The sequence below is a fragment of the Hyla sarda genome, chromosome 8 (assembly GCF_029499605.1).
Source record: "Hyla sarda isolate aHylSar1 chromosome 8, aHylSar1.hap1, whole genome shotgun sequence".
Classification (NCBI taxonomy): domain Eukaryota; kingdom Metazoa; phylum Chordata; class Amphibia; order Anura; family Hylidae; genus Hyla; species Hyla sarda.
In genome coordinates, this window is record NC_079196.1 from 44,784,295 (window position 1) to 44,809,734 (window position 25,440).

Consider the following 25,440-nt stretch of genomic DNA (forward strand, 5'->3'; position numbering starts at 1 on the left):
CAATGTGTTAAATATTTTTATCACTGGGGGGGGGGGGGGGCGTTCTATGTGTTGAGACCTTCTCCAATGTCTGGTGGAATTAAGAGTCAGCTCTGTTTTGTTTATCTGAATCAAGGTTAAAGGGGTAGGGGATAAGATGTCTGATCGCGGGCGTCCCACCGCTGCAATCTTTGTGCAGCACCCGGCGTTTATTTAGAATGCTGGGTGCAGGCGGCGGCCCCGTGATGCCACAGCCACACCCCTTGTGATGTCACACCACACCCTCGCAATGCAAGTCTAGACTTGCATTGAGAGGGCATGGTGTGATGTCATGAGGGGCGTGGCTATGATGTCAAGACCCCCGCTGCCCACTCCAAGCGTGTGGCAGCAGAGTACCCCTTTAATAGTGACCAAAGAAAGAGAGGATATAGTTCACCAGTCCACCACGAACCCCACTAAAGCACGGGCCATAACCTGGCTTGAGGTTTCAAAGGCTATGGAAGGACATTCAACATGATCCATCTTCTCAGGAGAACAGGAGTACTTTATTCAGAATCACAGGTAAACTCACATGCAGTACAAACCCAACGTGTTTCAAGTGTGGAACACACCCTAATCATGGGTAAATAGCGCACAAGATGCAAACTTTCTATCAGACCACACACATACTAAGCAGCTAAAAAATCTAAAGGGGCATGACTCTTACTTGACCATGTCTTATCCTTTATACAAGTAATCCAACACAAAACTTCCGACATGTCAGTTGTCTTAAGTGGCTTGAGAGTCATAGGCTAAGCTTTCCTTTACCAAGGGCAAAGATTTACTGTCATAGTCCTGTATATAAATATACTAGCCACAGAAAAATGACTTGTTAGCACCTCCCCAGTCACATAACCTGTTACCCCCCATTTGGGAACTGTACATCCCTTCCTATGGTCATCACAGGATCATCACATCCAATAATACTACTCTTTCAATGTTACCAGATGTTCAATGTTACCAAATGTTACCGATTTGGCCTAAAAAGAAAAATATAGGGAATGGCTTTTAGCACTGGAGAAGCATTAAAAGTGTTAAAATACATTTTGATGGATGGCATATACATAGATAGATAGATGGATAGATAGATAGATAGATATGAGAGATAAATAGATAGATGTTATATTTGCAATACAAATAAACTTAAAATAAAATAAGGTTAAAAAAAACGCATAAGAAATAGGTCAATTGAAAATGTATAAACCATATGTTCTTTTATTGCAAAAGCTAATAATACAAACAAGAAATGCAAGACAAGATCTAGGGCACTTTCCAATATATAATTCAATGCATATTACCCGTGAATTTACTTGTTTTAGCCAAAGGCTTTATGTACGTTTCACTGAAAGTAGATTTTCTTTTGAAAACTTGACACACACCAGACTTTGCAGATTCTAAAAAGAAGTGAACGGGAAAGGACACATGCTATGTTATGTTATTTTCTAGCGGTAACAGCAATTTTTTTTATTTTTTTTCCCGTTTAACAAATTAGCACATAAAGACTATGGAGACCGCCGTAATTAATATATATACCAGCTGACACTCATACAATTAGCTGAAATAGGCCTTTGGAATTACAGCACCAGGCCGGCCTGACATTGGTATAATCACACAATGCGGTCAAATTGTGCACCATGTGACTATACCCCTAAAATGTGAAATTGAGTATACAATATTATTTTGGATTTAATTAAAAAGGTAATGATTTGGGTAGAAGTATATGGGCAATAGACAGTAAGTTTTTGGTGTGAATGATTCATATGATAGTTTTACAGTTTAGGCTATGTAGGTTGGTTTCACATGGCAGTTTTTTTTATTTAGTTTTTTACATTTTTCAAGGTGCTTTTACGGGCATTGTTTAGGTAAAAAAAAAAACAATGTTAATGTTAATGTTTTTATTGAGTAGTATTTGCTGTGCTTTTTTTGTTTGCAATTTCTTATTTTCACATTCTCCATGGTGACCCTAATTTACTAAGACTGAAGTGTAGTTTTCTTTGAGTTTTTTTTTTTCCACAACAGGTATTTTTGCACGGTATTTAGTAAGATGACACTTTTTTAACAACTTCTCAAAACTTTCAGGTTTTCCAGACGTCAAATCCACCACAGTCTATGTGGGAACATTAGTAAATCTGCTGAGATTTTTTTTAAACTGTCCGGGACACACACCCTTTTCAGGCATCTACACCCCTTTTTATGGTAGTCACAGCCCATTTTGGGGTTTTCTGTGTAACATGGAGAGTTTGTCAGTTTTTTGGGGGATATTTTGTTCATAAATTCTGGAGCAAAACCCGAGAAAAGGCAGTAAGGATCCCATTAGTAAATGACCCCCAGTATTTTAGATCAATGCTACACAAACTGCATAAGGGTATGTTACTAATCGGCAAGCGGTTTATGTTGATACCCATTGAAGTCAATTGCTGATTATGGACGAACATGCATGGACTACACAACAAAAATTAAGCCTTTTTAGGAGCCTTTTTTCCCCCAAGCTTTTGCACCACACTTGTCAAGAAGGTAGATCATGGTGCAAAGTGGGCATGACTCCTTTGCGTGGCGTAATGGATGAGACAAATGTATTTCAATTTGTTTCTGCTAAAAGGTGTAAATTGTAACTAAAATCTATGCCAGCTCAAAGATGGCCTAGATTTGAGTAAAATCCATTAATCAGGGTGCCCGTGTGCTGGCAGTGATTTTTTAAGATCAATTGACCAGTATGCCCACCTCTTTCTGTTTATCTTAAATACAGACTAGAAAACTATGTGTGAACCTAGCCTTAGTACCCAGATAAACCGAAAAGTGTAATCCAGCACCAACGGCAGGTAAAAGGATCCACTTTATTGAAGCATAAATATAAAATACAAGCTGGGCTCAGCAGCCTACGCATTTCGGACAAACATGTCCTTAGTCATGGCCATGATGGCCATGGCCATAATGCCATGACTAAGGACATGTTTGTCCGAAACGCATAGGCTGCTGTGCCCAGCTTGTATTTTATATTTATGCTTCAATAAAGTGGATCCTTTTACCTGCCATAGGTGCCAGATTACTCTTTTCTGCTTGTACTGAAGGAGGGGAGGCGCTACCCCACAACCCGAGCACAACGAAGGTAGTGAGGTTCGGAGCGATCACTTGCTTTATGGAAAGTGTCTACCAGGATAAATCCACACATATGGGCCAGTCCATAGCATCAATGCCTACCTCTTGCAGGAACTGCTGACACACTCCAGCTACATGAGGTCTAGCATTGTTTTGCATGAGGAGGAACCCAGGACCAACCGCACCAGCATATGCTTTCACAAGGGGTCTGAGGAGCTCATATAGGTACCTAATGGCAGTCAGGCATATGCCCATTTGTGGCCTGCTGGAGGTCATTTTGCAGGGCTCTGGCAGTGCTCCTCCGTGCACAAATGTGGAAGTAGCAATCCTGCTTGCCACAGCTCGCATTAATGTGCCACCCTGGATGAGCTGCACTACCTGAGCCACTTATGTGGATTGTAGACTCCATCTCATCACACCACTATAGTGAAAGCACTGCCAGCATTCAAAAGTGACCAAAACATCAGCCAGGAGGCATAGGAACTGAGAAGTGGTCTGTGGTCACCACCTGCAGAACCACTCCTTTATTGGGGTGTCTTGCTAATTGCCTATCATTTCCACCAGTTGTCTGTTCCATTTGCACAACAGCATGTGAAATTGATTGTCAATCAGTGTTGCCTCCTGAGTGGACAGTGTTATTTCACAGAAGTGTGATTGACTTGAAGTTACATTGTGTTGTTTAAGTATTCCCTTTATTTTTGAGCAGTGTATGTAACTCACATGCTGAGTAAGGCTGGATTCACATATGTCCGGCATCTGGCATGGGTGAACTCCCTCTAGATCTCAACGCAACTAATGCCACAACTGATGACAACGTCCATTGTTTCTGGACGCCGGACAGGGGAACGCAGCAAGTTGTCCAGTGCTGTCCAACATGTCCAACCATCCGGCGTTAAAATTGACAGATGATTGTGAACTGTCCCATGCAAATGAATGGAATCAGTTCTAGCATTAGTTTCCCTCCGAAGGACCCTGGAGGGAATCTATGACAGGCAACTGATATATGTGAAGGGGGCCTAACTCAGGCTTTTGAATGACTTTTACAAAGTTAATATGGCTCTTTCAAGAGGGAATATAGAGTACAAAAATACTCTCAGCAGTTAACAATGTGGATTTACAGCACTTGAACCATGGATATAAATGCACCAGAGAAATATCTGTTAGGGATTTGCATCCAGATACGCTATCACCCATACTCTAAAAAGTACTGATAGGTTAATGGGCTTCCTATTAAATAGGCCTTGGTGTATGCATGTGAGGGTCTGAGATAAGAAAATTATACAGTAGTCCCTACTGGGAACAGATGCACGTACAGCTCTATAGAACAGGTTGGTGCTACAAAAAACATTTTATAAATACTGATCCATTCTTCCAATAAAACTTTTTCTTTCTTTTTTTTTTTTTTTTTTTTTTTTTTTTACAACCAAGTGCATTAACCTCCAAACACAAGAAGGACAAATGACAAATTTACAATCAAGGAAAATACAAAGTGTTACAGTAGTTAATAGCCTGTGATTTACCACAATATATCAGTGCATAAAACTGCTATAGTCCAATCTTCCTGAAACACTTATCCCAAGATCATATCCAGTTAGCGGTGATTGAGTGATGGCAACCATTAAGAATCAATAGATCTTTAGAGTTTACAACAACCAATCTGCAATTGATCTTTGTTTTTATGTAAAAAGCCATAAAAGACCCAGACACTTGCCATAAGCGTTTACAAATAGCACAATTAACACACTCCGAAACCTTGCAGTCAAAACAGGTCAATAGTTCTGAAGTACTGTACGGCGGAAACAATTGTGGTCGCCTTTTGCACTGCCGAGCTGTTAATAAGGTGCACTATATTCCCAGCTATGTGAAATGTTAACAATTATAGATGTGTTTACTGCATCTCCAATTATAAAGAAACTATGGTCAACAGTCATTCCGAGCCTCCGTGGGGGGAGAAGAACGGTGATAATAATAACAGCCAGGACATTTACAGGCAGTAAACAATTATTCCAGAAAATGTCTGTATTATTCGGCTACTGCCCCAAGATTTATTGGCGCAAGAAATATTCTTAAGACAAAAACACTTTTCTCGATGATATATGGCTTGAAACGTATTTACTGAAATTAATCTACAAATTCGTTCCAGGAATTATTCCCAGTACTGTTTAAAGGAAAACCATAAAATAATTTCAGCTCCAGTGTAGACCATTTAGTGTTGTACTATATAGTTTGTCTTCCCATATTGACTTTACAATCTTAAAACAATTGATTGCGTCTTACTGTTGGAGAATCACATGCTCCTCACTCTTATATCATAAGAGACTTCCTCCAGAAGGCTGTAGAAGAAGATCTATTGACTAAACAAAATAATTTGAGTAAAAAAATGCTGATCACATTCATCCACTAAAGCAGAACACAACCTTCTGTAGAGAGTTTCATTTGACACACAATCGGGCATAGTAACTTGTTTGTGCCTAGGATCCAAGATGACCCAAAAAATTCTTCTTATGAGACCAAAAGTATAGCTGACATGCATTTCCTTCTAAGGTTTGACCGACAATTCCTCAGAGCTCTGGCACATTTTTGGTGCACCCTTTTAAAACAAAGCCTCATTCCTTTTCAGGCAAGATGACAAAGTGTCACAAACTCAAAATAAATGTGCTGCAAGTCCCATTTTTTTACACCAAAATTTATATTTTTGGCAAAATTTATAATTTCTGCATAATTTGCACCAAAAAACTTGCAGCACAAGTATTTGGAGTTGTAGACACTTTGAATTATGCCACTGATATACAGTGGTCCCTCAACATACGATGGTAATTCGTTCCAAACAACCATCGTTTGTCGAATCCATTGTATGTTGAGGGATTCGTGCAATGTAAAGTATAGGAAGTTATGCTCATCTGTCCCTGCCGTTCCGGACCGCGTCCTCACTGCTCCCGATGATGTCCCAGGGGCTCCCGATGCTGTCCCGCTGCTCCGGCGTCTTCTTCGGGATCCTCCGGCTTTTTCCGCATCTTCTCCGGTGTCCGGGCCTCGCTTTCTCGTGATGTTATTGCGTTGGGGCACCGGGACGGCGTGTGCAGCGACGTAATAACGACGCCGGGAAGCGAGGCCCGGACCCCGCAGAAGATGCAGAAAATGCTGGAGGATCATGAAGTGGACCCGGAGCAGCGGGGATAGGTAAGTGAACCTGTCCGAGATGCTTAAACTGCTATCTGACAGCAGCTTAAGCATATTGCGCTGTCGGATAGCAGTTAATGCGATGGCCCCGACATATAAAAGCATCGTATGTCGATGCTGACATTGACATGCGATGGCCTCTGAGAGGCTATCGTATGTCGATTTGATCATATGCTGGGGCCATCGCATGTCGGGGGGTTACTGTACAATTTCCAGAGCTGGAGAAAAACTCTCTTTCACTCTGGGCAAAAGGTTCAGTTTCCTGCCCTAGCTCTGTACCTAGATATCCTAAGATAAGACAAATCACTTGTTGGGGCCTCCTTGGCGCCGCGCACCCAGGGCAGTTGCCCCTGTTGCTCTTCTACTAGCTATGTCCTTGATTTGGCTTTTTGTTATTGTTGAGCATGTTGTAGTTTTCTCTGCCTATAGTGCTAAGTCTTTTTTTTATGCCTCATGACATTTTGTCTCCTGCTGATGCTGTCTTGTTATGTTTTCTTCCACTTCAGTACGGTCACAAGAAAAGAAACTTACTATACCATCTTCCACCTGCAAGGCTTTCTCTTACAGTCGCCATATCATTTGTCTTTCCTTTTCCACATCTCCCCTTCTACACAAATTCCACTAATCTTTATACATAAAATACACAGTAAATTACACGGTGCTGGACAACACATTGACTCTTTAATTGCTAAAATATAGGAACATTTCCTTACGACCAGATTCACATATGTCCAGTGATGGAGAACCTGTCAGATGAGAATGTTGACTGCAACAACCTGTACCCAGTGCCACCACCATTCCATCTTACAGACCTATGGACTACCCGGTCTAGTTTTCCTTTGGCATTAATGTGTCTGATAGAAAAATGCTGCATTTAACAGTTTTCGATACAGTACGAGCATGCCAGATATCAACTATGCCGGACTGCCAGACATATGTGAATGTAACCTAAGTAGTAACTGACACGATTCTTTGCTCATTCCTAGCCAAACCTTTAGACAATAATTGAAATGTGCATACAAATCAGATCTACCATAAGAGTAGCATTAAATCTGTAAAATGCTCTCCTACACACATACAGTAGCTATTAATGCTCAGAACAAAGACACTAGCAAAAGTCAATGAGTCTTCAGGCTACAGGTACAGAATAAAGCTTTTCCAGTAAGCAGTTGCATCTAATTTATTTCACAAAAAAAAGTTATTCCTACATAGCAATTTGTTTTATTAAAAATAAACGTTGTTTGCTTAGGAGTTTGATCTCCCAAAAACAGGTAGCCAACTTGATTTATTCTATGTACAGTAAATTGGTCTTCCAAAAATCTAAAAAAAAAACTCAACTTAAAAATAGGGAAACGGGACATCCGACCACACACTTATATTTCTAACTCTGGTAACAATCTAAGGGCAAATGTTCAATTGGAGCAAGCTGCATATTTTCTCATGTCAAAATACAAGACTAGACTAACCACAAAAAAGGTATATACAACTTAGTGTTAAAAATGCAAATACCTATATTAGTATATTTCAAGCACTAATACTATACTATTAGTATATTTCAACACTTTATTTTTAAATTCTAATTTTCAAATATTTAATACTTTGTTTACAATACACCATTCCATGCAGTAAGAAAAAAAAAGATATGATGACACATATTGCCCCAACAGGCCAAAAAGACTCTTGCAGGTAGGGACGTGCACAGGAATTTTGAGGGGCAGGAGCTCAATGTGAAAAAAAGGGCACACCAGATCCATATGCAACTCCCTAGACCAGTGTTAACCCAAGCACGGTCCTTAAAAGACAACTGCAGCCAAAATTTTACTTATCCTCTATCCACAGGATAGGGGATAAGTGTTTGATTGCGGGGGGTCCGACTGCTGGGCCCCCCTTTGATCTCCTGTACGGGGCCGCGCCGTGGCTCTCCCGTGCAGGGGGCATGCCGGCCGCAGCATGACGTTGCGGCCGACATTCCCCCCCCCCCATACATCTCTATGGGAGAGGCAGCGTTCATGCCTCCCCGTCTCCCCCATAGAACTGTATGGGGGTGGGGATGGGGAATAAACCGTCGAGCTCAGAGCTCAGCGCTAATGCCGATGCCCCGTTAGGGAGATCGCGGGGGGTCCCAGCGGTCGGACCCTCCGCGATCAAACACTTATCTCCTATCTTGTGGATAGGGGATAAGTTAAATTTGGCTGCAGTTGTCCTTTAAATACCCCCAACAGGCCATGTTATCAGGTGATATAGTTGTAGAGATGCCTGATGCACAGACCAGAATTATATCACCTGTGAAAGATTTAGGGAATCTTGAAAACATGACCTGAGATTGCGGGGGCCCAGCGTTTGGACCCCCGTAATCAAACATTTATCCCCTTTAACATACCATCCACAGCTCCCCCATTGCACTGATATAGCTTTTCTGTCCTCCGTTCCGACCTCCTTTCTGCTTCCTGTGCACAGATCGAAACACAGCGATGAACTTATTGCCGGGCGCAGCGATTTCCCACCTTGACCAGTGATACAATGAGTGCAGTGTCACATAACAGGCCAAGGCTCCATATATGACATGCGCTCAGCCTATTACCGACCGAGGGGGGACATCACTGCGGCTGGAGATAAGCTCATCGCAGTGTCCGGGGGCTGTCCACATCTCGTGTCACACTGGGTCTGGTGCTACATAAGCTGCATATGGACTATGCTCAGTTATCAGCTGTGGACAGTTCCAGGAGTGGGGAGAAAGGAGACCTGTTAAAAGGGTACTCTGGTGGAAAATTATTATTTTTTTTTTATCAACTGGTCCCAGAAAGTTAAACAGATTTGTAAATTACTTCTATTAAAAAAAATCTTTACCCTTCCAGTACTTATTAGCAGCTATATACTACATAGGAAATTATTTTCTTTATGAATTTCTTTTTGTCTTGTCCACAGTGCTCTCTGCTGACACCTGATGCCTGTATCAGGAACTGTTCAGAGCAGGAGAAAATCCCCATAGCAAACCTATGCTGCTCTGGACAGTTCCTGTCATGGACAGAGGTGTCAGCAGAGAGCAGTGTGGACAGGACAAAAAAGAAATTTAAAAATAAAGGAATTTCCTCTGTAGCATACAACTGCTATATATTTAAATAGCAGTAATTTAGAAATCTGTTTAACTTTCTGGCCCCAGTTCTTTAAAAAAAAAAAAAAAAGAAGTACCCCTTTAAGGTATTTAGAAGCCAAATTGGTTCTGCACAATAGTTATTTATCATAAGCAACGGAGTTGTGCTTTAAATGTTAACACAAATACAGTGTGAATCCAGCCATTGGGATTTTGCTACAGATTTTATACTCTGGATTTTGTTATTGAATTACCAGCAGAAATTCTGCAGCAAAATGGGGGAGATTTATCAAAACCTGTCCAGAGGAAAAGTTGTCCAGTTGCCCATAGCAACCAATCAGATTGCTTCTTTTATTTTTAACAAGGCCTCTGAAACTGAAAGCAGCAATCTGACTGGTTGCTATGGGCAACTTTTCCTCTGGACAGGTCCACAAGAAAGGTGGGACAATACAAAGATTGTAGGGACTGATGATGTGGGGAAAATACAGATGTGGAATTGCATTATAGGGGCACAGGTGGGTAACACTATTGGTTTATAGCTATTGGTTTATAGCAGTGTTTCCCAAGTGGGGTGCCTCCAGCTGTTGCAAAACTGCAACTCCCAGCATGCCTGGACAGCCTTTGGCTGAGAGTTGTAGTTTTTTACCAACTGGAGGCACCCTAGTTGGGAAACGCTGGTTTATAGGGAGGGAAAGAACAACTATGCTGGACTAAGCTTTTCAGGTACTGTAGGTGGGGGACACTATGGGGGAGATTTAACAAGACCTGTCCAGAGGAAAAGTTGCCCATAGCAACCAATCAGATCCTTTCTTTCATTTTTCAGAGGCCTTTTAAAAAGTAAAATAAGCAATCTGATTGGTTGCTATGGGCAACTTTTCCTCTGGACAGGTCTTGTTAAATCTCCCCATAGTGTATATCAGAATAAAAAGGAAAAAAACAAAATAACACAAAAACACACTATAATTTCCCTGAAGCTGCTTGTGCAGAGGAGGCCAGTCCTCCCTGACAGACCACCCTGCTGATCATCAGTTACTGTCACTGTGGACTCTTCTAACTCTTCTGAGTCCCCTCACACAGTCCACCCTCCCTACAGTCCTCCCTGACAGACCCAGCTGATGATCACTTACTGTCCCCTCATGGTAGCTCCAGCTGATCTTCTATCCTCCATCTCTTCCTTTCCTTACCCAGAGAGGAGCAGGGAGGGGGAGGGGCCGTCAGCAGCAGCAGGACCCCGGGAGACAGTGTCCAGCGAATGCCTGTATGACAAGATGTCACTTCCTAACACTTGTATCTGCTCTTTCTTCTTGTCCCCTGCTGTTATCTCTACCAGCCGTGCCTCTATACACTTCTGCCCCTGTGCCTCTGTGCCTCACACCTTTAAAAAAAATAAAATAAATAAAGGCATTAAGGGGCAGGTGCATGAAAAAGCAGGGGCTCAAGCCCCCTTTGAGCCCTATGTGTGCACGTCCCTGCTTGCAGGGGTTTTATGGATATACTAGCTGAGTACCCGTCGCTGCCCGGTTTTTCCTACCATGTCCTTTTGGGGGAGGAAAAGCAACAAAGGAGGAAGCTTTTGTCCTCATATCATCTCCTTTAATCTTGACCCCATATCCCCTCCTGATATCCCGACCCCCAAATCCCCTCCTCATATTCCAACCTTATATCCTATGTTCATATCCCAATCTCATATCCCGATCTCATACCCTGTCCTCATATCCCGACCTCATATCCTGTCCCTATATCCCGTGTCCATTTCTGTCCCCATTTGCCATCCCCATATGCCGTCCCCATACCTCATCCTCATATCCCGTCCTCATATCTCATCCTCATATCTCCTCCTCATATCCCATCCTCATATTCTGACCCCATATTCTGTCTTTATAGCCCATCCTCATATTCAGACCTCATATTCCGTCTTCATATCCTGTCCCCATACCCCAACCTCATATCCCGACCTCATATGCCGTCCTCATAGCCCAACCTCCTATCCCGTCCTCATAGCCTTACCTCATATCCCGTCCTCATAGCCTGACCTCATATCATGTCCTCATATCACGTCCTCATATCCCATCCTCCTATCTCGTCCTCATATCCCGTCCTCCTATCCCAACCTCATATCCAGTCCTCCTATCCCGACCTCATATCCCGACCTCATACTGCGACCTCATATCCCGTCCTTCTATCCCGTCCTCATATCTCAACCTCATATGCTGTCCTCATATCCCATCCTTATGTCCCATCCTCATATCCTGTCCACAGGTGGAACTGATTTGTGATGAAGATATTGTAAGCTGAAAATAGAAGGGGGCGTGGCTTTGTAGGACTGGACGTGATTTGCAAGCCAGACCGATGCACAAACATGGTAGATAATAAAAGGGTGGGGCTTAAACAGTGGGTGTGTCTTTGTGAGATGGGGTGCGCTTGAGGAGTAAGGTAACGGAAGTCCCATATACTTGCATGGGACTTGAAACAAAATCCCACCTTTTATATAAGGGTGTAGGTAAGGGTTAATTTAACTATCATATACTTTTATTTGACATATAAGTAATATGTGTACCAGGTATTATTGAAATATCTCCAGCCGTACGGAAGATATGTGGGAACATACATTTCCCAAAGATTTGCATGGGACTTTAAACAAAAACCCCGACCCTCACAAATGGGGGTACTTAAGGGTTAAATTAACTATCCTATATTTTAAGTGGACATATAAGTAACATGTGACCAAGTATTATCGAAATATCTCCAGCCGTTTGGAAGTTATGCAATAACATATATTTCCCATAGACTTGTATGGGACTTTAAACAAAAACTCTAACCCTGGCAAATGGGAGTAAGTAAGGGTTAAATTACCTATCCTATGTTTGTTAGTAACATATAAGTAACATATGTGCCAAGTTTCATCTTAATATCTTCAGCCGTTTGGACCTGATGCTGGAACAAACACACACACATACACACATTGGCCCTCATTTACTAAGAGTGTTGTGTAGGTTTCTTTGTGGGTTTTAATTCCCTACAATTTATTTTCCACGGTATTTACGGTATTTAAGGTTTCCCTAAATTTTCCACTTTCCCTACACTTTGCTTTTTTTACACATGCTCTGATCTGTAGGGTTTTCCTCAGCTCAAATCCACCACATTTTATGTGGAAACCTTAGTAAATATGTTGGGTTTTTGTGAAAATGTCGGGGACACACCCCTTTTCTGAGACCATGCCCCCTTTTCCCGGCAGTCACGCCCCTTTTTCAGGTTTTCTTAGCAAAATGGAGAGTTAGTCGAGTTTTTTCAATTCTGGCGCAAATTCTGGTGCAAAATCTGGCGCAGACAGAATTTCTGTCGCAATGCGACAGAATCTGGTGCATAACCCGACAAAACATGTCGGGTTTGCAATAGTAAATGAGGGCCATTGAGTTTTATATATATATATATATATATATATATATATAAATATATATATAGGTTGGGTGTATGAGGCTGGGTGTAATAAAAGTAGAGAAAAAAAGTTATGTGATCATAGCCTAAAAATCCAAATATCTGACACTACAACCTTGAATCTCACTTACCAACAGTCCTATCTATAAAATCCGATTTTAGACCAACAATATTCTGAATTTTTGGACTGACACAAGGATATGTGAAAGTAAGAAATCAGAAACATTGGAATGTAATTCAATTTTAATGGGGTACTCCGTCCCTAGACATCTTATCCCCTATCCAAAGGATAGGGGATAAGATGTCTGATAGCAGGGGTCCCGCCGTTGGGTACCCCTACTATCACGACTGTGGCATCCCAGACATCCGATGCACGGAGCAAACTTTGCTTCATGCCATCACGGTCACACCCTGCTTGTGATGTAACCGCTTGCCCCCTCAATGCAAAGCAATAGACTTGCATAGATCCCAGGGATTCCCAGCAGCAGGACCCCCACGATCATCTTTGGATAGGGGATAAGATGTCTAGGGTCAGAGCACACCTTTAAGGTGAAATAGCTAATATGCTAGGGAATTGCACTTTCACCATAAAAATTGCTCCTAATGAATAAGTCTCTATGGTTATCATTGGATCGTGTCAACAAACAAATACAACTATTTGCCTATGAGATGCACCTACAGGAAAGTAACACGTAAGAAACCAGTGAGTTATTGCCCCCATTTAGTTTTCTCATCAAACATCCATACAGGTAAAATAACATCTGTCTGGCAGGACGAAGGCCTATTCCTAGAAAGTTTTTAAGATCCTGGCTGTATGGACCACTTTCATGCTTTGCCGGAAAGCCTTATCCTACTTCTAGGAATGCCGGGACAGTCTGGAAGAGTAGACAAATATATGTAAAATGTGAAGCTTATTTCTTGGTTTTACTGTATTTTACTCTCTTCTCTTGTTAGATAAAAAATAATTAATACAATAATACAATGGACTGTTAAGATGATTTCATTTATGGTTAAACTATAGTTCTATCAAGTCTACATCTTGGTTAAACGTGGTCAGGTAATAGAAGACAAACTCAAAAACTCTGTACTGTTCACTTAAGGTTTGTTTCTATTTCAACAAAATAATTTGTACCTAGACTTTGTCTAATGGTTATATCAATGATGAAAAAATGTTCTTGTGCCTCATTCAGTATCTACTTTAATTTCATTTTTCCTAGTACTACACTTTTATGCAAATTTACTCCTATTGCCTTCATTTTCATTTGTACTGTAACATAACATTATTACTAGCAGATAAATCACAAAGTCTGCCATTAAAATAACAGATAGGACTGTCAAATAAAAGTAAAGACTAGCAGCTGCAGTATATACTTTACTCTATAATGATAATGAAATATCCATAATCTTACAGGCATAACACAGAAGGCCAGAAAAATTACAGAGATCCAAGTACCTCATTATCATTAGACATTTATCAGTGTTTTACTTGGTTGTGGGCACCTGAAAACCTTGTCTCACACAGATTGAGATATCTACAGTGAAAGGAATACAACATTACAAATGGGTTTACATAGTGTGAGAGGGATTTATGCTTCTTTAAAAACCAGGCATTATATCAGTACCAAGTAAAGCGGTGGCTCGGCTTTGACAACAAGTTTCTTAGAGATGTTCTTTAAGCTAATGGTAGTTTGCAAAGTCATTGACATCCATACAGTATAAACAAGTAATCATGAGGTCCCATGGCAAGCATTCAGTCAAACCTCAGTTCATTGAATATTTTACTGCTTCCCTTTATTCTTTAAGTGCTCCAATAAGACATTTTCCTTATGTATGTCTTCCTCATGAATACTTTGTATTTACCCTTTTCAAGGTGTCTCCATTCTATATTCATTCAAAAGTTTAATGCTCCTCACTGATGACGCTCCTTAAAGATAGAAGTGTGTCCCAATGGCTGCTTAGCCTGCTCCCCTGTAAGTTTTCCCCTTTTACCTAAGTACATCATGGTCCTCCAGGCAAAAACATGGCAGATCAAGACATGACCAACACAATCTACAGGAAGTTGGCTAGAAGCATAATGGGGTCCCAAATCCTATACCCTCAAAAGAAAACCTCATTAGTCGAGGTTCTGCAAGTATCTATTTTCAGGAATTTAACAGTTGAGAAAAGCAGAAAGAGAGTTTGGGTAAATCCCAAGGCTAAATTTTCTAAACCTAGAGCAGAAAGTAGAGCATATAGAGTATACCTGTAGTAGTTAAACAGAGGCACCTTCATGGACAAATGATTTATAGACAATGGTGTTTTAAGTAGGGCCACTGAACACCCATTTAACTACAATGATGTCTCAATTAGGACCACTGAACTTCCATTTACAGACATTATCTGAAGTAGGGCCACTGAACTTCCATTTACAGACAATGGTGTCTCAAGTAGGACCACTGAACATCCATTTACAGACATTACCTCAAGTAGGGCCACTGAACATCCATTTACAGACATTACCTCAAGTAGGGCCACTGAATATCCATTTACAGACAATGGTGTCTCAAGTAGGACCACTAAACTTCCATTTACAGACAACATTATGTCAAGTAGGGCCACTGATCATCTTTTACAGACAATGGTGTCTCAAGTAGTACTAGACTAAGCATCCATTTACAGACAACATTATCTCAAGTAGGGCCACTGAACATCCATTTACAGACACTGGTGTCTCAAGTAGGGCCACTGAACTTCCATTTACAGACAACATTATAGCAAGTAGGGCCACTGAACTTCCATTTACAGACAACATTATCTCAAGTAGGGCCACTGATCATCTTTTACAAACAATGGAGTCTCAAGTAGGACTAGACTGAACAACCATTTACAGACAACCCACTTTCTTGATTTTCTCAAAAGACAATGTAGCCAGATCAGAATAAAAGATCCTATACAGAAATCCTGAAATGTATATTCCTGAAAGTGTTTCCTGAAACATAAACAAAAATAAAATACTCCTTATGGATACATGAATTCTTCATACTTTTATTTTCATATCAGCAAAAACAGGTTGCCTGAATACCTTTATTGAAAAGCCCCTGACACTCTCTAAAGCCTTTCACACAGGGACACAGACTTGAGTGCTGTCAAGCACCATGTTCTTGAACAACCCCTCCTGATGTTTTACATTCTAAGCAAGTTATTTTAATGCATAAAGTCCTTGACTTTTTACATCCATAAACTACAGATGATTCGCGGACAGCCACAATATAACTACTTATACAAATTGTCAAATAGGAAAATGTCTTAATATTGCATATTTTTTATTCATATTTAGATCATAAAATTCACAGCAATTTACAAATATATTGCTTAGACTGCAATATCAGCAGCTGGTATGAGATACTGCACATTATGAGTTGTCTTTGGAAAATGGCGTTTTAATAGTTATTAATACACAATGGCCCAGATTTACTAAAACTGTCAAATTCTGAGACAGTATAAACTTAAACTATGTATAGTATTAACCAGTAAGATCCATGTTCCACTGATACTGGTAATGGAACCCTCCACTACCATTTTAGCTCATCTAACCCCCTGTTACGCCTAGCGCTCCGGGTCCCCGCTCCTCCCCGGAGCGCTCACGGCGTCTTTCTCCCTGCAGCTCCCCGGTCAGTCCCGCTGACCGGGAGCGCTGCTCTGTCATGGCCGTTGGGGATGCGATTCGCACAGCGGGACGCGCCCGCTCGCGAATCGCATCCCAGGTCACTTACCCGTTCCCGTCCCCTGCTGTCATGTGCTGGCGCGCGCGGCTCCGCTCTCTAGGGCGCGCGCGCGCCAGCTCCCTGAGACTTAAAGGGCCAGTGCACCAATGATTGGTGCCTGGCCCAATTAGCTTAATTGGCTCCCACCTGGTCCCTGACTATATCTAACCTCCTCCCTTGCACTTCCTTGCCGGATCTTGTTGCCCTTGTGCCTAGAGAAAGCGTTTTGTGTGTTTAAACCCTGTGTACCAGAACTTCTGCTATCTCCCCTGACTACGAACCTTGCCGCCTGCCCCCGACCTTCTGCTACGTCCGACTTTGCTTCTGCCTACTCCCTTGTACCTCGCCTATCTTCAGCAGCCAGAGAGGTGAGCCGTTGCTAGTGGATACGACCTGGTCACTACCGCCGCAGCAAGACCATCCCGCTTTGCGGCGGGCTCTGGTGAAAACCAGTAGTGTCTTAGAACCGGTCCACTAGCACGGTCCTCGCTATCCCTCTCTGGCACAGAGGATCCACCTCCTGCCAGCCGGCATCGTGACAGTAGATCCGGCCATAGATCCCGCTGAAGTTCCTCTGCCAGTTGTCGCTGACCTCCCTACGCTGGTCGCCCAGCAAGCTCGTCAGATCGCCCAGCAGTCGCAACAGATAGCGCAACAAGATCACCAGCTGTCGTACTTGACCACCATGACACAGCAACTCCAGTCACAACTACAGCAAGTACAGTCGCAGCTACAGCAGCAACAACCATCTCCTCCGCCAGCTCCAGCACCCCTTCCGCGGCGAGTGGCCGCTCCTAGCCTCCGCCTGTCCTTGCCGGACAAATTTAATGGGGACTCTAAGTTTTGCCGTGGCTTTCTTTCGCAATGTTCCTTGCACTTAGAGATGATGTCGGATCAGTTTCCTACTGAAAGGTCTAAGGTGGCTTTCGTAGTCAGCCTTCTGTCTGGAAAAGCCCTGTCATGGGCCACACCGCTCTGGGACCGCGATGACCCCGTCACTGCCTCTGTACACTCCTTCTTCTCGGAAATTCGAAGTGTCTTTGAGGAACCTGCCCGAGCCTCTTCTGCTGAGACTGCCCTGCTGAACCTGGTCCAGGGTAATTCCTCCGTTGGCGAGTACGCCATACAATTCCGTACTCTTGCTTCTGAACTATCCTGGAATAATGAGGCTCTCTGCGCGACCTTTAAAAAAGGCCTATCCAGCAACATTAAAGATGTTCTGGCCGCACGAGAGACTCCTGCTAACCTGCATGAACTCATTCATCTAGCCACTCGCATTGACATGCGTTTTTCTGAGAGGCATCAAGAGCTCCGCCAGGAAAAAGACTTAGATCTCTGGACACCTCTCCCACAGTCTCCACTGCAATCTGCGCCTAGGCCTCCCGCCGAGGAGGCCATGCAAGTGGATCGGTCTCGCCTGACCCTGGAAGAGAGGAATCGCCGTAAGGAAGAGAATCTTTGTCTGTACTGTGCCAGTACTGAACATTTTTTGGTGGATTGCCCAATCCGTCCTCCACGTCTGGGAAACGCACGCTCGCACTCAGCTCTCGTGGGTGTGGCGTCTCTTGATGCCAAGTCGGCTTCTCCACGTCTCACGGTACCTGTTCGGATTTCCACTTCAGCCAGCTCTCCCCTCTCAGCCGTGGCCTGCCTGGACTCTGGAGCTTCTGGGAATTTTATTCGGGAGTCCTTTGTGAATAAATTCCGCATTCCGGTGACCCGTCTTGTCAAGCCACTCCACATTTCCGCGGTCAACGGAGCCAGGTTGGATTGCACCGTGCGTTACCGCACGGAGCCCCTCCTAATGTGCATCGGACCTCATCACGAGGAGATTATATTTTTTGTCCTTCCTAATTGCTCTTCTGAAGTTCTCCTTGGACTACCCTGGCTTCAACACCATTCCCCAACCCTGGATTGGTCCACTGGGGAGATCAAGAGTTGGGGTCCCTCTTGTTCCAAGGACTGCCTTCAACCGGTTCCCAGTACTCCCTGCCGTGACCCTGTGGTTCCTCCTGTATCCGGTCCCCCTAAGGTCATTAAGGACTCTGCCTGCCACAGGAAATGCCCCTCCCCCCCTCCCAGTTCCATCAGGCAAGCTTCTGTGTCCCCTCATGGCCCTCGTCCTGGTGTCACACTGCCCCGTGCCAGGTCTCGCCCTCTGCCCTCTCTCCCCATTCCTACTCCTGCGGTTCTGCCTGCCCTTGAGGGATCCCTCCATCCTTTCCCGGTGTCCTCATCCCAGGGGAGGCAGTTACCCGATAAAGAGAAGGGGAGACCTAAGGGGGGGGGTACTGTTACGCCTAGCGCTCCGGGTCCCCGCTCCTCCCCGGAGCGCTCACGGCGTCTTTCTCCCTGCAGCTCCCCGGTCAGTCCCGCTGACCGGGAGCGCTGCTCTGTCATGGCCGTTGGGGATGCGATTCGCACAGCGGGACGCGCCCGCTCGCGAATCGCATCCCAGGTCACTTACCCGTTCCCGTCCCCTGCTGTCATGTGCTGGCGCGCGCGGCTCCGCTCTCTAGGGCGCGCGCGCGCCAGCTCCCTGAGACTTAAAGGGCCAGTGCACCAATGATTGGTGCCTGGCCCAATTAGCTTAATTGGCTCCCACCTGGTCCCTGACTATATCTAACCTCCTCCCTTGCACTTCCTTGCCGGATCTTGTTGCCCTTGTGCCTAGAGAAAGCGTTTTGTGTGTTTAAACCCTGTGTACCAGAACTTCTGCTATCTCCCCTGACTACGAACCTTGCCGCCTGCCCCCGACCTTCTGCTACGTCCGACTTTGCTTCTGCCTACTCCCTTGTACCTCGCCTATCTTCAGCAGCCAGAGAGGTGAGCCGTTGCTAGTGGATACGACCTGGTCACTACCGCCGCAGCAAGACCATCCCGCTTTGCGGCGGGCTCTGGTGAAAACCAGTAGTGTCTTAGAACCGGTCCACTAGCACGGTCCTCGCTATCCCTCTCTGGCACAGAGGATCCACCTCCTGCCAGCCGGCATCGTGACACCCCCACCATCATGTCTGAGGGGTCCGATGAGCTCTACTGAGCTACCAGCATCTTTCACTTACACCTACATTTATGCCCTGCTGTGTTAGGTCCCTAGTTATCTAGGGGTGAAGGAGAACCATGATGATGACCCGACTTCTTCCCATGACTTTGTAACCCGAGATTGGACTGAGACTAAAGGTATCAGAATACAAATTTGCCGGAAGTAACACACAAGTCTATAGGACTACCGGTAAAACCATGTCCTGATCTCTTGCTCTAAAAAATTCAGGAAACCCAATGTATATATTATGTTGTTAGATTATTTTGAACCAAAGGGACCCTTTTGGGTTTACTGGGATCCTTAAAAAAAATAGATAAATAAAAATAGGAGTATCCATGAAAGCCATCATGGCTCCGGTATGAATAAAAGCTGAAGAATCCGTATGATTGCTAGGAATTATAAACCTTGTTTGCAGCCTTTAGTTTCCAGAAAAGCTTATTAATGTTTTTATAATTGCCCGTACTTAAATCCTGTAATTGACATCCCGAAAACTAACCCTATATGTTTAATTTAATGCAATATTGTGGTTCTTAATTATGTGAACTCGTTTAATTCACAAAATATGTGTAGACTAAATAATACTTTTACTGCTTAAAAAATGTGATAAAGAAAATTAGGATCCTAAAGCCTTCTAAGAAGATGAGTATACTTAAATGATAATATGCAAATGACAGAAAATGCACTTCACAATAAGTAGGCCAGGCCATCCCGATATTCTTTTTCTTATCATGCAGTGTTTCTTGTGGGATATGTCTGTAGCTATCTCTGATTTTCTAATTTGTAATTTGGAATTCACAAGTGGATTCCTTCATGATTGACATTGTAGGTTGTATTTCAGTAATATGTGCAATACATGTGACTGAAGGTAATTTGCTATTTATTATTAAGAAAAGCATAAATGCTGCACTGAAAATTCATAGATATAATAGATATTATATATATATATATATATATATATATATATATATATATATATTTTATTTTTTATTTTTTGCTATTCTTGGAGTACATTAAGCCACATTGCCAAGCAAATCAGATTTTGGGGGCTGTGTGCAAGCTGGACCCTAAAATCACCTAAAACTAATAACATTGCTACTTAATCTCTAATATAAGGTGCTGCCAAAGACCAGATAAGATAGCTTCATGGAATGAACACCTTATTTAAAAATTCAATGAGTTTCCAGGCCATGTTGGTCCCTTCACCAGTCATGATACAACACCATAACGTATTTAAAGGGGTATTCCGGGAATTTTTTTATTTGACTATGCTACAAGGGCTGTAAAGTTAGTGTAGTTCATAATATAGTGTTTGTACCTGTGTGTGACGGTTTTTTCACAATTCTTCTGTGATTTTCACCTCACTATTTTTACCAGCATACAAAATGACTGTTGTCTCGGATTTTTCCCAGCTTGCAATGGGGCCGAGACCTGACTCACTAGTCAGCTGATGACAGGGAGCCTGTCTGCTTCAACGGGTGGAGGGATCAATTTGCATCTAATGCAACAGCTGTAGGCACCCTGATTGAAAACAGGTCTGCAGCTCATTTATGTTTCAATGGGTGGGGTGGCTGATGTGTGGGAAGGAGGAAAATAGAATTATGGGATTTGTAGTCAAAAAAAGAAAAATCAAACAGGAAATAAAAGTTCACAAAAAGCTAGCCACAGTGTTATGGTAATATCACAACATAGCCACTTAGCCCCAAGACAAGTGCAGATCCTTCCTAAGCATGCCCATTACTGTCTGCCAGGTACGTACTAAAATCACCTTATGGTGAATAACCCCTTTAACTCTGCTTGTAACCATTTGTATCATGCCTGACAAAAGTGCCAACATGGCCCTGAAATTCATTCAATGTTTAAATAAGGTGTTCATTCCATGAAGCTATCTTCTTTGGTTCTTGGCATTGTTCATGGTATCTATATATTCCTCCACAATCAGTTCTTCGGTGCTGTTCACATCTGATGAGCATGGGGGGTTGGGGGGGTGCAGCAGCTTGACGGACATCTGAATATTATGCATTCACATGAGACATACCTGCTGAGGGTTGTGCCTCAGATTGTAAAATATGATCCTGTAGGAGAGCTCTACATTTTACCAGAGAAGGAACCTTTGTGATAGCACCCAAGGGAGTGCCCTTGTCCTAATTTTATAATCTCTAGAACAGACAAGCTCTAGACTGCTAAACCAAGGAGCAGTGTCTGCTTTTGGTTTACTTATGTATCCTCCTTGGGCACCAGATTTATACATAGAGATCTTCGCCGCTTTTAGAGACCTAACAGGAAGTTACTATGGGGCTACCATGTTATATTCATAACATTATTGTCTTCTAAAGTGGCAGAAAGCCTCTTAGGCCCCCTGAGACTCCAGAATCCAAGGGTAATTGCGACCTACTCCTACAGCTACATCCATGCCAGCCATGCCACTGGTCCTAGAACAGTACTACCCACAGTATTGACCAAAATGACACAAAATATATGGACAGCCCTGTGGTTTTGGGTTTGAATCCACCAATGGAACATCTCCAAGGAGTTTCTATCTTCTCCCTAAGGTTGAGTTGTTTTTCTTCAAGTTCTTTAGGTTAATTGCATGTATGTATTTGAAAAATTTAAAATTCTGAGCCCCACTTAAGACCTGTTCCCACTCATTCGACAACCTGGGTCAGTTTCCCTCCAGCATGGTTGTAAAATGCAAGTGGGAAAACTTATGCTAGAACTAATCCTATTGTTGTCAATGGGAGCATTCAAGGCATCTGGTGAATCAGTGGGGACACTGAACTGGCTCAAAAGCCATAGAGGAAAACATCTCTCTGCGTTTTTTCCTATGTGGATATGAATATTCTGTGGTGGTAGAAAAAAAATTTGAAAAAGCTTGATGACAACTGATACATTTTTCCATCACTTGTGGTCACGTATGGCACAAAATAAAGAAATTATGATGGAACTGATATTTCACTGAAGTGAGTGATGACAATCCCTGTACAGAGCTGCGGAAATAGTTGGTACCCTGTAAGCAACAGAAATAAATATATACCCTGTCATCATTTCATAGTAGGATCCTACAGTTTCGAAAAGGTCTACTGAGGGAAACGGGGAAGGACTACCCCGGGGAAGGACATGTGAACTACCCAGGTTAACAACGCTCGGTCTCAATGATTAGGTCATTTAGATTTACTACATATATTTGTGCTTGTACACACGGCACTGGATGGCCTAATTCCTGAGAAAGCACTACTAAAAATCTATGATTATTACTCTTCCTTAGACTGCAATCACCATTTCACAAGCTTTTCGATGTGCGTTCTGAAAAATGTTACCCACTGGTACACTAAAGTAAAAATAAATAAGCAGTGAACAAGAGGAATAGTCATTATATATGATGGCAATCAGCAATGTCAGAAAACCAGAAAAAAAAGGCTCTGCTTGGCTTTTCCTGTTGCAATATCGGGAGATACAGATTTCAGCTATGCATGTGCTATATTCACTATGGCCTTCCATAACATTACATTTGACAATGATTGCAAATATTTGACAACTGATAATAAATTCTCTAATCTTCAATTTAGGGTCATATTTCTGTATATATGGAACAGTGTTTCCTAACCAAGGTGCCTCTATAACTACAGCTCCATGCCAAAGGCTGTCCAGGCATCTTGAAAGTTGTAGTTTTGCAACAACTGCATTTTACCCTGGCAGGAAAACACTGACCTAGAAGCAGTGGCATATATAATGCAAAGGGGCCACGCACCATCATATTGTACAGGACCAAATAAATCGGAAATCTGAATCTGAAACAAAGTCAGAATCCCCAGATCGGACCAGAACCAAATCTCAGAAGATTCGCTCATCTCCACTTAATAACACTGTCCCATAATTAATACCAAGTTCTTTTATTTATGTTCATTTATATTGGGAACATGAAATGCCTTCCTAAGATACCACAGACTATAGGCAAAACTGGTACTTTTTCTGGATGTACAGCTATACCTTTTCCAGCATTGGATAACCTCTTAAGGAATATATACTACTTTAATTTAAACCTGGCACCATTTGCAGCTGTCACTAATGTAAACTTTACAGACTTTCACCTTTTTGCTCAAATCAATACATACTGACATTTTAAAAAAAGATAAAGTGTGAATTAACTTGACTTGAAATGATAACAGAAGAGTGAGACAAGCGCTTGACATAAAACTAATGCTTTGGTGAAGTCTTGCAGGTCAATGTATGTGTCTGTGTCATCGAAGAACAACCAATATTACAGAATGGAGCTTGTTTTAAGAATAACTCATCAAGATCATATGTATTTTATTTTAACCAGACCTGAGGTAAATCAACTACCTTGTATTGCATTGGCAACTATTGATTTCAATGGGCATTGTGTAATTCTACATTTTCTATACAAAATATGGACACGTAGGCAACTTTTCCTAACCATATTAGCTGGTCATAGGTAGAGCTAGCACCCAGATCTCCAGTGATCACCAGACTATTTGCTATATTTAAAGGCTGTTATTGAAATCATTAAAATGTACACTGTTCACAGTATAGTAAGTGATAAGTGCCTAACTGGTGGGTATCAGGCCACTGGGACCACAACAGTCATGAGAATTGTTGTCCTGTATCCCTCTGGTTGGATAGAGTCTATGAGGCTACCTAAAATAGCTGAGTACAGAACTCTATCTTTGGCAGTACCAAAGCATTTAAATGTGGAGCCACTACTTCAGTCAACTGGGGGGACATGGTGCCCAAGTTCTTAGAATTGGTGTGGCTCCCAATAGTCCGATCCCCACCAATCAGACACTTATAACTTATCTGGTAGATAGATGATATGTGTTATACATAGGAAAACTTATTTAAGAGGTAGGCTATGAAGGGCTGCTAGATGTGGGCATGGTTATGTCTGAAGAAAATGATTGAAGTATAGTACCTGCCCCACCATCTAAGCCTTATCCCTTTAGGTAGGGAGGAAGTTATAGGGCTATAACGGCACAAATTTGGAAGTGAGCCATCAGGGAGTAAGGAAAGGTAATACATTATAAACTCCCTGGAGAATCCCTAAAACACTCAAGTGAAGCAAAATATCATGAAGTGAAATAACTGAAGCCCTTTTGTCTATTTAAGGTATTTTCCATCCCATAATAAGTAATATATCAACACACATTTTTTTAAATTCAATACTGAAGGATAATGGGTGATAAAATATGAATATATGTATTCAGTTTTACCCATTAAACTACTAGATGACAAAAATTGAGGTATTTTGAAAACAATGAAAGGGATGGTGGACCTGAGCCCACATACAATAATTACAGTTTACAATGAGATCCTTCCCTTTATACCAGTCGTTGCTTTGTAAGGAAACATTCTGTTATTGTTTGTATGAGACATTCCTTCACTTTTTCTCGCTTTTTTATGCTTGCACAGGCTTAAATCTTTAGAAAATGCTGAATACGGATAGCCAACACATCATCCACAAGAGAAGTCTGCTTGCCTTGAAAGCTATTTTTTTGTGTTAAACAGTCACAAATGATGGCATCCTTAAAATCTGAAATCAGACCCTCGATTCATCCTCAAGGTCCCGCTTCTTTAACAGATGTACTTTAGAGAACAAGCAAGTGAATCCTAATTGTGTTTTATTTAGCTTCATGTTGTATCGAAGAGAAAAAAATCAATACCATTTGTACGGCAATGAAGAAAAATGTAATCTATAAAGTGTTCTTATTGAGTAATTAAACACCCTATTATTGTCGAGAGCAGTGAAACCATGAATTTGATGAAAAGCTTTATTCAGAAAAATACTGCAATGATTAATACCACCCTCCATATTAGATAAA

At 42.3% G+C, this 25,440-nt stretch overlaps 1 protein-coding gene across 4 annotated transcripts in view; it reads right to left on the reverse strand.

Annotated features, from left to right (window-relative positions):
* The window catches only part of FIGN (fidgetin, microtubule severing factor), a 186,604-nt gene that overhangs the window by 84,466 nt on the left and 76,698 nt on the right, over window positions 1–25,440 (reverse strand). Inside the window, exons 1-2 of one of the 4 annotated variants that reach the window (XM_056534011.1) lie at window positions 10,513–10,558; window positions 5,392–5,468 (exon numbers count right to left, since the gene is read on the reverse strand). The exons of 2 other annotated variants lie outside the window; for them this stretch is intronic. The gene's annotated coding sequence lies outside the window, so the exon portion shown is untranslated. Of the gene's footprint in view, window positions 1–5,391; window positions 5,469–10,512; window positions 10,620–25,440 lie in introns of those variants that run through there. One more of the 4 variants, XM_056534010.1, reaches the window with a different exon arrangement.